Source organism: Chiloscyllium punctatum, chromosome 10 (genome assembly GCF_047496795.1).
Source record: "Chiloscyllium punctatum isolate Juve2018m chromosome 10, sChiPun1.3, whole genome shotgun sequence".
NCBI lineage: Eukaryota > Metazoa > Chordata > Chondrichthyes > Orectolobiformes > Hemiscylliidae > Chiloscyllium > Chiloscyllium punctatum.
Genome location: NC_092748.1, coordinates 66042191 through 66055235, shown reverse-complemented (window position 1 = coordinate 66055235; position 13045 = coordinate 66042191). Strand labels below are relative to the sequence as shown.

General features: G+C 46.1%; 1 protein-coding gene across 3 annotated transcripts in view; it reads right to left on the bottom strand.

The window, feature by feature from the left end:
- Positions 1 to 12373, bottom strand: part of gpd2 (glycerol-3-phosphate dehydrogenase 2 (mitochondrial)) — a 120804-nt gene extending 108431 nt beyond the window's left edge. For all 3 annotated transcript variants that reach the window (XM_072579373.1, XM_072579372.1, XM_072579374.1), the window contains exon 1: positions 12262 to 12373. The gene's annotated coding sequence lies outside the window, so the exon portion shown is untranslated. The remainder of the gene's footprint in view (positions 1 to 12261) is intronic.
- Positions 12374 to 13045: the final 672 nt, after the last annotated feature.

Here is a 13045-nt window from a genome sequence, read left to right as displayed (position 1 = left end):
ACCATTTTTACCAAGCCCCTTCAATAATGTGCAGGGTTAAATCATAGAATCCCTACAGTGCAAAAAGAAGCCATTTGGCCCATCGGGCCTGCACCGAGCCTCTGAAGAGCATCCAAACAAAACCCAGCCCCCTCCATCCCTGTAACCCCACATTTCGCATGGTCAAACCATCTAACTTGCACATCATTGAACTGTGTGCGAAACCAGAACTCCCAGCAAAACCCCATGCAGGGAGAATGTGCAAACTTCACACAGATAGTTACCTAAGGTTGGATTTGAACCCTGTGAGACAGCAGTGCTAACCGCTGAGCCACCATGCCACCCCTAAACAGGGTTTAATGTTACCCCAATGGTTGTAACAAATGGGTCACCCATTTATAATACAAAAACAAAGTGGTAGAGAAATTCAGCAGATCTGGCAGTGTGAATATATTAGACACTCAGATAACATGAAACTATATTTCAAAGCAATTCCTTTTGCAAATGAGATATTATAAATTATATAAATGCAATTTTTTGTCTGGAATGTTCTATGCTTTTTTTTAGAAATTTAACTTTAGTATTAGTTAGATTTTGTATCATTATGCTGGTGTGAGCTTTCATTGTGCTGTAAAGTCCATCAAAACTATAGGGATGGAGGGTGGCTAATGTTGTGCCTTTATTTAAGAAAGGCTGGAAGGAGAAGCCTGGTAACAACAGACCTATGAGCCTGACATTGGTGATGGATAAGATTAGACTAGATTACAGTGTGGAAACAGGCCCTTCGGCCTAACAAGTCTACACCGACCCACCACCCACAACTACATTTACCCCTTACCTAACACTACGGGCAATTTAGCATGGCCAATTGACCTGACCTGCATATCTTTGGACTGTGGGAGGAAACCCACGCAGACACGGGGAGAACGTGCAAACTCCACACAGTCAGTCGCCTGAGGCGGGAATTGAACCCAGGTCTCAGGCACTGTGAGGCAGCAGTGCTAACCACTGTGCCACCGTGCCGCCCAAGTTGTTAGAGGTGATTCGGAAAGATGGGACTTCCAACCATTTGGAGTGGCAAGGACCGATTAGGAATTTTCAGCATGGTTTTGTACAAGGGGAATAGTGTCTCACAAACTTGACTGAGTTATTTGAAGAAGTAACCAAGAAGATTGATGAGGGTAGAGCGATAGACGTGGTTTACAGTGACAAAAAGTGTGACACTCGAAAAGCATAGTTCCATCAGGACTTTCATCAGGAAAGTGAGGGGAAGGGGGCTGATGAAGGGCTTATGCCTGAAACATTGACTCTCCTGCTCCTCGGATGCTGCCTGACCTGCTGTGCTTTTCCAGCGCCATACTTTTCAACTCTGACTCTTCGGCATCTGCAGTCCTCATTTTCTCCCAGTTGTGTACAGGGAATTTAGTAAAACCTTTCACAAATTTCCACATGGTAGGCTATTAAGTAAAGATAGATTACAAAGGATTCAAGAAGAACTTTCCAATTGGACACAAACTTGGGGGAGTTGTTTTTTGGACTGGAGGCCTGTGACCAGCAGTGTTCCACAGGGATCGGTACTGGGTCTACTTTTGTTTGTTATTTTTTTTTAAATGGTCATGATGAGAAAATAGGAGGCATAGTTAATAAGTTTGCAAATGACACCAAAATTGGAGCTATTGTGGACAATGGGAAAGGTTATCTCAGTGTGTAAAGAGATTTTGATCAGTTGGGTCAATGTGGTGAGCAGTGGCAGATGGAGTTTAATTTAGATAAATGCGAGATATTGCTTTTTGGTAAAACGAACAAAGGCCGGACTTATACAATTGATGGTAGGGCCCTAAATAGTGTTGTAAGACAGAGACAGCTAAGGGTTCAGGTACATAATTCTTTGAAATTTGCAACACAGGTAAACAGGGGGGTTAAAGAGGCATTTGGCATGCTTGCCTTCATTCCTCAGACTTTTGAGGATAAGAGTTGGGAAGTCATGTTGAGGTTGTACAGCATGTTGGTGAGGCCTCTTCTGCAGTGCTGTGTGCAGTTCTGGTTTCCCAGCTGTGGGAATGGTATTATAAAATTGGATAGGATTCAGAAAAGATTTACCAGGATGTTGCCTGGAATGGAGGGTTTGAGTTATAAAAATAGGTTGGATAAGCTGGGACTTTGTTCACTGTAGCAGAGGAGGTTCAGACTGACCTTATAGTGGTTTATAAAATAAAGAGAGACAGAAATAAAGTGAATAGCAAAAAGGACACTTTCCCTAGGGTAGGCGGAGTTCAAAACTAGGGGACATATTTTCAGGTGAGTGGAGTAAGTTTTAAAAAGGACATGAAGAGCAACTTTTATTTTTAACAGAGGATGGTTCATGTGTGAAATGAACTGCCAGAGGAAGTGATGGATATTGGCACAGTTAAAAGACATTTGGATAAGTACATGAATAGGAAGGGTTTGGAGGACTAAACGCAGGCAGGTGGGACTAGCTTAGTTTGGGAACATGGTCAGTGTGGACAAGTTGGACCGAAGGGTCTATTTCCATGCTCTGCGACTCTATAAAAAAGCTAAACAAGTAGGATTACACATTGTAGCTCGGAGTTCTGAGAGTGCAGCATGAAAAAGTTACATACCAATCAAACTCACTTAGCTGACGTCAAGTTTCAGACACGTTTCCACCTAACTTCAATAGAAATGGGTGCAACTCAGCAATTATTGACGGTAACAACAAGGATGGCCCAAGGAAGGTAATGAATCCACAATATATATTTTGTCTGTAAGTATCAAAATTCCAGTTTCAATTTATTGATCCACATTCATGCAGTGCCTTTTCAGAATATCCAGAAATTCTGTTTAATATGATGGATTGATATTTATAGTATGTTTTAATGTATATTTATAATGCTCAAAAATTTACAGTAAAAACAAATTCAGCTACACCTGAAAATTTGGTTTCAATATTCTGAGATCTTGAAAAAAGCCTAACTGGGAATGCTAATTTCAGATTTAAGAGACAAGTTTTACAGGGGTAAAGAGTTTAATGGGTTGCCATAAAAGATCAAGGAGACTTGGACATACAGCAGTTATCTAAGAAATTACCTTACATACTCATGCAAAAGTCAACCCCTTATTTTTGGCCAAAAAATCTGGAATTTTCTATATATCTTGTGTAAAAGTCGACCCTAGTTATTCACAGCTAAGAGATCAACATGAGTCAATGTATTATCCAGTACGTAAACGTTACAATGAGGAAATGAATTTTTTTGTGCTATTGTGTGTTTTGGCACAATTCACACCAATTTGGCATGTAGGTTTAAGACTATTAGTTCAGAGACAACCTTCCTTTTTGTGCAGCTCAACTGAGCTCAGTTCCCCTGTAGCATTCATGGAATACAGTCATTATACCTAGTTGAGGTTTTGAAATGTCTTCATCTTGTGTAAAATTGCATTCAGCACCATTTAAACTAAAAGTTATTGAAGTTGCAGAGAAGACAAAAAACCGCAGCAGCAGGGTGGCTCAGTGGTTAGTACTGCAGCAGCACAGTGCCAGGGATCCAGGTTCAATTCCAGCCTTGGGCAACTATCTGTGTGGAGTTTGCATATTCTCCCCGTGTCTGTGTGGGTTTCCTCTGGGTGCACCGATTTCCTCTGTCAGTCCAAAGATGTGCAGGCTAGGTGAATTAGCCATGATAAATTGCCCATAGTGTTCAGGGATGTGTTAGTTAGGGGTAAAATGTACAGTAATGGGTTTGGGTGGGATACTCTTCGGAGGATCAGTGTGGACTTGGTGGGCCGAAGGGCCTGTTTCCAGTATTTTCAGTAGAGAATTAAGATTGTACAAAAGCTGCCTAATGAATTCGAAGAAATTATATTACAGTTTCACCAATTTGTAATCAGAAATCAGCAGAAGGAAGGCTACAAGTGCTGGAGAATCAAACTGTGAACCAAAAATAAGAAAAATAGTGTTGGTGAAGAGGATTGGCCATGAGAAAAGTAGTTTATTTTAGTTCTTTCTCGTATCACTGATGGCCCTTAGTTAAAACCAATGGTTGTTTTTAAGAGAAAAATATTGCAAAAGGAGAAATTTCCAAAAGGAATCCACAAGGCTGGATGAATGAAGGTGGATGTAGAAAATGGATAAAGGAAGTTTGGAATTTATGACCTGGCAGGCTAGGCAAGGAAAAGAGTTTGCTCGTCTGGGACCAGTTTAGATCACATCTAATGAAGAATGTTATTGGTAACATAGCTGTAACTCCCAGCAGACTTACAAGCATTTTGCAACCAATAGATGTTGGTATCAGTAAGCCATTTAAGGACATGATGAAAATGAAGTAGAATAACCGGATGCGTAATGGAGAAAAACACATACAAGAAAGGTAGCCAGTAAGCAGGCTCCATCACTGATCATTGATTCATGGAAGGAAGTAAAAGCTGACACTATTTTCAAATCATTCAAGAAATATGGAGTTTCAAATGCATTAGTCGGTTCAAAGGACGATAGTCTTTGGGATGACATAGACAAAGAAGAAAAAGCGGATGATGTCCTACCGCTAACTATGGACAGTAAAGATGAAGAGAATCCATATGATAAAATTCATCCTACTGATTATGAAGTTTTATTCAGTGCTAAAGATGTTGAACAGTATGATTTTTACAGGATTTTAATGCACTTTTATATTTGATATGTTTAAGATGTACCATGTAATTGTAACTTAAAGCCTTAATTATATTTCTACTTCACTTTTTATATGTATAAATAAAAGATCAATTCATTTTTGTTTCTATTGTCTTTATCTGGCAATTACTGCTATTTGTTGCATTATTTTTCCTTTATTCATTTAGAGATCAATTGAGCTTCTGCTAATGTATGATATTTCATTTTGGGCTGTAGCATGAATTTCAGCCCCTTAAAAGTAGTATCCATGTAATAGCCGACCCCATAAATTTAACCTTAAAAAATCTAAAAAAAAAGACTTTTACATAAATATAAATGGTAATTAACATCAAATTTTGCAATCTATTAAGCCACTTCATTGGTTTGCATCCAGATTAAGTATATCTCTGGGTGCAAATGCAAATTCCAAGTCTGAAGTCTTAAATAAAACATCGCAAGGCTTTTCACAGAATCTCAATAATCATAGTGTGCAGGGAGGCCATTTAACTCAACATGTATGCACCAGCTCTCCAACTGAGCAATTTTTTAAAATGCAATTCTCCTCTTCTTCTCTGTAATCCTGCACAATCTTATTTTCCAGATAACAGGATAACTCCCTTCTGAATGTTTCAATGGAACCTGCCTTCATTATCCACCGAGCAGTGAATTCTCTACTGTCCAAGAGCTGAAAAAAGATTTTCCTTACATCATGTGTTTACTTTTCAATCACTTTACATCTGTGCCACCTCATTTGCAATACTCAGACATATAAACAGTTTCTATCTAATTTGTCCACACTAGTGATGATTTTGAATACCTCTATAAATTGCTTCTCAACTTTATTTTCTCTAAGGAAAATAATCCTAACTCCTCCAATCTATCTTCACTATTGAAGTTCTGTATCCCTGGAACCACTCTTGTAAACCTCTTTTGCACTGTGTCCAATTCTTCACGTCCTTCATAAAGTGAGGCAGCTAGAACTGAGTGCAACACTCCAATTGAAGCTGTACTAGTGTCCTGAACAAGTTCAACATGTTCCTTACTCCACTATGCCTCTACTGATAAAGCCTAGCATTCTGTACTCTTTATTATCCTGCCCTGCCAACTTCAATTATCTTTGCACATTTCCACATAGATGTCCCTCTGCTCCTGAATCCCTTTTAGAGTTTGCCTCTCCATCGTCTTCCCGGCAAAATTAATTATTTCACATTTTGCCTTTATGAACTTCAGATTCCATTTGTCTGCCCATTCCACCAACCAATGACGTTTTTTAAAGTGTGATAAAAAAAAATGACAGAAGCCACAGAAGGAAATACTAGATGAAACAACCAAATGCTTGGTCAAGCAGGCAGGATTCAAGGAATCCTGGAGGAAAAGGAGGAATGTGAGCTTGAGAGGCAGAGGTTTTGAAAAGGAATTCCTGAATGCAAAGTCCAGACAATTAAACTGCAGCGAAAGTGAGGACTGCAATGCTAGAGATTAGAGTTGAGAGTATGGTGCTGGAAAGTACAGCAGGTCCGGCAGCATCCGAGGAGCAGGAGAATCATGGTTTCATCAGGAATCCTTACTCTGATGAAGGGCTTTTGCCCGAAACTTCTATTCGCCTGCTTCTCGGATGCTGCCTGACCTGCGGTACTTTTCCAGCACCATACTCTCGACAACTAAACTGCAGCGATGAATGATGGAACAACTAAACTGGGAGGATGCAGGACAGGCCAGAACTGCAGGAATGCAAATATATCGTAAAGCTGACAAACTGTGGAAACTACAGAGGGTGGTGAAGACATGATTTTAAAAAGAGGGATCAGATGTAAGTATTAAATAGAATGGTGCTAACACATGAAGCAATCGAAAGCAGGATTCTCTGGCATTTCAAGTCACCAAACACAGTCCCACCAAAAAGATTAGTCAAGTTGTTCTCAGCTACACACTTGGAATTTGTTGTGACTCCTTCATGACCTGTCAATCACCAGGTTGTGGGAGGTGATGGTGTTGTCGGCCTTTTGGCTCGGAACACGTGTAGTTCCTGAGGACCAGAGGAAGAGATTCTGCTCGAGTGCTGCAGGTTCGGCGCAGCAGATGTGTGCTGGCAGGGGAGATACCACGAAGGTCGTGTTGCGAGTCGTCGGAGCTGCTGGACATCATCACTGGATCGTGATAGGACGTTGAAAGTTCGTTTGGTTGTGCTGACCTGCTCTTGGTGGATCTTCATGCTGGCTTCGGCCTAACGGCAATTCAGGTACCAGCCAACCTCAGAGCTATGGCCTCAGCAGCCGCTCACAGCCCAGGCCATTCGCAACACAGTAAGGGTGACTGTGAAGAAGGTGGAGGAGCACACACCAATCGATCTGACGGTGTTTGTCAAGAAGATTCTGTTGGAGTGCTGCAGGTTCGACGCAGCAGACGTGTACTGCCTGCAGGATTCCCTGGGGCAGGCTATTTCGACGTGACCTTCAGGAGCTGCTCGCAATTCTTCACGCTCCTTCAAGGAGCAGGGGAACCTCTTTTCTCCAACTTGTCGGTGGTCCCATTGTGTGTGCTTCCTACGCAGAGGAGTCGGGTTGTTACAATCCACATATACAAACCCCACGTCCCAGCAGCGGATGTCCTAACCTTCCTGAGAAAATACATCTAGGTCAAGGGAGAAAGCACTGATGTGGTCGATCCTTTCGGGATCTGGACCAGCAAGCAGCAGGTCAGGGTAATCCTGAGGGTCGATGCCAGTGGGAACATCCTCCACCCACCCTCCAGCTTTGCCATCGGAGGAAGCAGAGGTTACCTGACATACGCAGGGCAGCCGAAAGTGTGCCGGACCTGCGGGAGGTCAGGCTACATGGCGGCGGATTGTAAGGTGACCGTCTGTCGAAACTGCAGGCAGGAAGGCCACCCGACCAAAGAATGTAAGGAGGCCAAGAACTGTAATCTGTGCAGAGAGGCAGGCCATATGTACAAGGCCTGCCCAAGACGAGGGGCTGCCACCTATGCACAGATGGCCAGAGGTGGCAACACGAGCCGTGGACCGCATAAGACCAGCAAGGTACCACAAACCAGCACGGGAACGGTGTCTGGAGACACCCAGAAGGAAGGGCAGGCTGTAGCGGAGCAGACGGCAGACAGCGGGGAGATGCAGTAGCCGATCCAAGCTCCTTCAAGACAGACTGAGGAAATGGAAGAGGAGGGAACAAAGGAGGCAGAGGATTGGATTACTGTCAAAAACAGGAAGAGGAAACCTCACAAGAGCCCCAAAGCTACCCAGCAAAGGGGGAAATGACACCTACACGACGAGGATACAGGCAGCTCTTCGGATGGTGAGGATGGGCGCAAGGAGGGTCGTCACCAGAGGAAGAGACAGAGCACCGCAGGGAAAAAGGTGGGCAGCACCGCCCAAACAGGGAAAGACGATCCCTCTGAGGGGATGGGTAAAGACTACCCCCCACCCAGTGAGAACCAAGGAGGTACCCACCGCCCTACAGCTCCACAGACCTGGACTGTGCAGACCCTGGGCCCGACCCGAAGACACCAGAGCGGGGAAATGGCCCCAACATGGAGCCGGACAGCTACCTCAGCCCTGGGAGGGCACAGCAGTTTGCCGTCACCATGGGGATGCATACAGCTACCCCAGAGAGGCAAGACCAGCAGCAAATGGACACTGGTAACCTTGTAAACTGTTAAAATGGGGATAAGAATTGCCAGTGTCAATGTGCGTAGCATCAAATCTGCTACACGATGTGTTTCTACGATGGCCTTTCTGGCCAACATTAAAGCTGACGTCCTGTTTCTGCAGGAGTGTGGGATACCGCACCTCAGCAGCTACAGGAGATGGTCGAGCTTGTGGGCCCATGGACTATCAGTTTGGTCGGGGAGCAACGATAGCCGTGCCTCCGGCTGGGTATCCTGTTGTGAGGAGGCAACTTCACCATCTCCGAGGTTATGGAGGTGGTGGGCGGGCGCCTCCTTGTCACCGATGTCATGTACAGGAATGCTCCCCTGAGACTGATTAATGTGTACGCCCCAGTGGGTAAGAGTGAACCGTTGGCCGTCCTGCAGCAGCTTCCACTGTGGCTGGCTACGTCCAAGCTGGTCATTCTGGCCGATGACTTCAACTGTATTATTGATGCAGATGGACGATCCAGCAGGGGGAACAGTAAACTGAATGCCACGGCCAGAGTCCTGATGGAAACGGACAAAGATGCCAAGCTACACAACGTCTTCAACATCCCTGCAGACGGAGCACAGCTTGGATACACCTGGTCACAGGCAGATTGGTCTATCCGCTCGAGGATAGATTACCTGTTTGTGTCCCAAACACTCTCGGTCAGATCCACCAACGTCAAGCCGGTGTTCTTCTCTGACCACTACCTCCTGCTGGCCGACTGTCACCTACAGGATGAGCAGCGGACTGGTAAGGGAACATGGAAGCTGAACACAAAGCTGTTGACCCTGGGAAACAATGAGGAGCTCAAGAGGGACTACGCAGGTTAGAGAACCGTGAAGCCCCTCTTTGAATCCCCAGCAGACTGGTGGGAAAAAGTAAAAGGGAACATCAAGAGGTTCTTCATCCTCAAAGGTGTTCAGGAGGCAAGAGAGAGGCGGGGAAAACTGTCCCAGCTCCAGGAAAGTATGCAGAACCTGCTCCTGCTGCAGACGTTGGGGGTCGATGTCACAGAGGACCTCAAGGAGGTGAAGGGCCAGCAAGCCTCGCTCTTTACCTCGGAGGCCTCCAAGATAAACTTCCGGTCCAGGGTCCGCTCGGTGGAGCAGGGCGAGACGTGCTCACGTTTCTTCTTCCAGAAGGTGCACAAAGAGAGCTCCATGCTCAGCAGCCTGAAGGAAGAAGATGGCTCGATAATGTCATCTCAGGCTGACGTCATGAGGATTAGCAAATCCTTCTATGCCAGTCTGTATGACTCTAAGCCAACCGACAGCGCAGCCTCCCAGTCATTCCTGTCCTCTATCACGGAGGTCTTAGACGACAGAACACAGGAGAGGCTGGACCAGCCGCTCTCTCTAGATGAGCTGACCAAGGCCCTCAAGTCCTTCGAAAAGAAAAAACTCCCAGAAGTAACGGCTTACTGGTCGAGCTCTATTCTGCTCTGTGGGACCTGATTGGCCAGGACCTGCTGGAGGTGTATGTCAGTATGCTTCTGGCAGGTACCATGAGTGAATCCATGAGGAAAGGCATCACTACCCTCATCTTCAAGTGGAAGGGGAGAGGGAGGAAATCAGAAATTGGAGACCAATCTCACTATTGAATACGGATTACAAAATTTTGTCAAAGGTTATTGCCAACCGGGTCAGGTCTGCTCTGGGCTCGGTGATTCACCCCGAATAACCTGTGCTGTACGGGCAGGAAGGTCACTGAGAGTCTCGCACTCCTCAGGGATACGATCGCCTACGTGCAGGACAGAGGGTTGGACACTTGCCTGATCAGTCTGGGCCAGGAGAAAGCCTTTGACAGGATATCACAGATGTTCTCTCCAAAGTGGGCTTTGGAGAGGGAATCTGCAATTGGATCACACTGCTGTACACCAACATTGTCAGTGCAGTCTCAATCAATGGCTGGGAATCAACTAGCTTCCCAGTCCGATCTGGAGTCAGGCAGCCCTGCCTTCTCTCTCTTGCCTTGTTTGTGTGCTGCATAGAGCCATTTGCTGAGTCCATCAGGAAGGATGCGAGCCTGAGAGGGGTGACTATTCCTGGCAGCAAGGGCCTACAAGTTAAAGCCTCCCTGTACATGGATGACATCGCCGTTTTCTGCACGGATCCGCTATCTGTGCACAGACTCATGTGTATATGTGACCAGTTCAAACGGGCCTCGGGGGCCAAGGTAAACCGAGGCAAGAGTGAGGCCATGCTCTTCGGGAACTGGGCCGAACAATCCTCGATCCCCTTCACCGCCAGGACCGACTATCTGAAGGTGCTGGGTATTTGATACGGGGGTGCTGGGGCGTGCGCCAAGTCTTGGGGGGAGCGTATCAAGAAAGTGAGGCAGAAACTGGGCAGATGGAAGCTACGGTCGCTCTCCATCGCAGGTAAAAATCTGGTCATCAGGTGTGAGGCACTGTAATTGCTGTTATATGTGGCACAGGTCTGGCCTATTCCTAGAACCTGAGCCGCTGCAGTCACCCGAGCCATCTTCCATTTTATATGGAGATCAAAGATGGACTGGGTCCGAAGGGACTCGATGTATAAAGATCTGGGCAACGGGGGAAAAAATACACCCAATGCCTCCCTCACCCTGATGGCCAGCTTTCTGTGTGGCTGTATCAAGCTGTGCGTGGATCCTCGGTACGCAAACACCAAGTGTCATTATGTACTGAGGCTCTACCTGTCCCCGGTGTTGCGAAGGATGGGCCTGGCCTCACTGCCGCGGAACGCTCCGAGTAGTTGGACCGTTCCATATCACCTGTCCTTCATGGAGAAGTTTATGAAGAAAAACACCTTTGACCACAAGTCCATCAGGAAGTGGTCAGCACGTAGTGTCCTTGAGACCCTTCGGGAAAAGGAGAGGGCGGATCCTATCGAGCGGTTCCCTGAGCAGACTGTCAAAGCCATTTGGCAGAATGCCTCGTCGTCAGAACTTTCCAACAAGCACCAAGACATGGCTTGGCTGGTGATGAGAAGGGCTGTGAGATCCTTTATGCACGCCTGGACTCTCTGCCACACCGCACGCTGCCCTCGAAGTGGCTGCAGAGGGCACAAGACTGTCACACACCTCCTTCTGGAATGTGCCTCTGCAGAAGAAGTCTGGAGAGGAATGCAGTGGTGTTTGTCGAGGTTCGTCCCGAGCAGTGCCGTCACGCGGGAATCTGTGCTCTATGGTCTGTTCCCCGGGACGCACACCGAGACGAACATCAACTGTGCCTGGAGGATCAGACCCCAACTGAGTGTTGCGGACTGGCACATTCCAATGTCCAGGACTATGTGTTGAGGGACGGCGCTGAAGCTTGGGGCAGCTGCCGCCAAGGTGCAGTGGGGAAAGACCACTGTGTAATGTCTGCCTGCCAAAGAACAGGGGGCCAACCCAGTCACTTGGGCTCCGTTGATGCCTCAGCAGAACAGCTGGATAGTAAATGGACAGACTTGTATATAGGAAAATTACATTTCGATGTCTGTATGTAAAGCAATGTAATGTGTACACAAGAATGGCATGACCAATTGTATAGAGATCCAAATAATTTTATAAATAAAGTATATTTTTTTTAATTTAAAAAAAGTGATGGTGTTGTCACCTCCAGACTGACACCACTTCTTGGCACTCTGAAGTTCAAGATTTCAGGGCCCCCCTGTCCTGGGCGGGATCTACACTTTGTTCAGCAGCGGGCGGGGTACAAGAGAAACGGGAAGTAGGAAAACAACCGCTGAGGGCGGCCTTTACAGAACTTGTGCATGTTCACAGAAAGACAGAAAGTCCCTAATAATTGCACGTACGAAACGGGTGGTGCTGCATATGGTAAAAACTGGATGTGAAAGCTCGGTGAGCAGAAAACAACATCCCTGTGCCTCACTGGCCTTACCTGTGGCTAGATGTCGATCCTCGCTGCCCGGACGCGGTATCAGTGCAGCAGGATGTTAAACCTACTGTATCATTTCTCATCACCCCGCCTATCAGCCCCACCGTTAACAATGTAGGTGCTCACCAAATCCTAGTGTCGGTCTCCTTCCTCGCTGCTTGTAAATTCCATCATCGGCAGCTCTGTAGAACAGGCTTCGTTTCACACAACGTTCCCACTTTGAGGACCATGACCTTACTCAGAGATTGACAGCTCAAGCTGCCCAACGGGACTGCGGCGATGCAGGCAATGTAGGCTGGCTTTCATCTTTATTGTACCAATCAGAGGCAGATAGGGAGTTTAATTAGACGTTATCTCAGCCCTGCCCCTTGTGTAATTCTGTACTGTATGTGGTCGGGTAAAGGCACTATTGCTGATCACGGCATAATCATTTCTTTTATATCTTTATTGAAACCAATGGCTTGGTTACGCCGCACCTCTTTATTTGATGGAATATAATTATCTGAAGAGTGCAATCCAAAACGTAGATCGCTTTGAGCCTGGAAGCTGTTCTCCATGTTTTAAGTCCCTTCAAATCAAATGACAGGGGCGTTTACATTAATTACTCCTGTCTCAAATTGGATGCATACTGTGCCAAATTCCTAGACCTAGAACAGCTAACCTAATACCTTTGGGAAGCAACTGGCCAGAGCCCTCCATGTATCTCCCACTCCCTGCCCATCGTTATGTTTTGCAGCACGGTCATCAAGCCTCTATTTACCCTATTCATATGTTCCACAATAGTCTTGATAGATACTTGTAATCAACCTGAAGAGAGATGTTATCACTGGACTTTCATTTCTGGGGCAGGTGGGAATTTGAACCTGGGACTTCTGACCCACAGATAGGGCGCTACTGTTGTGCCAATCTT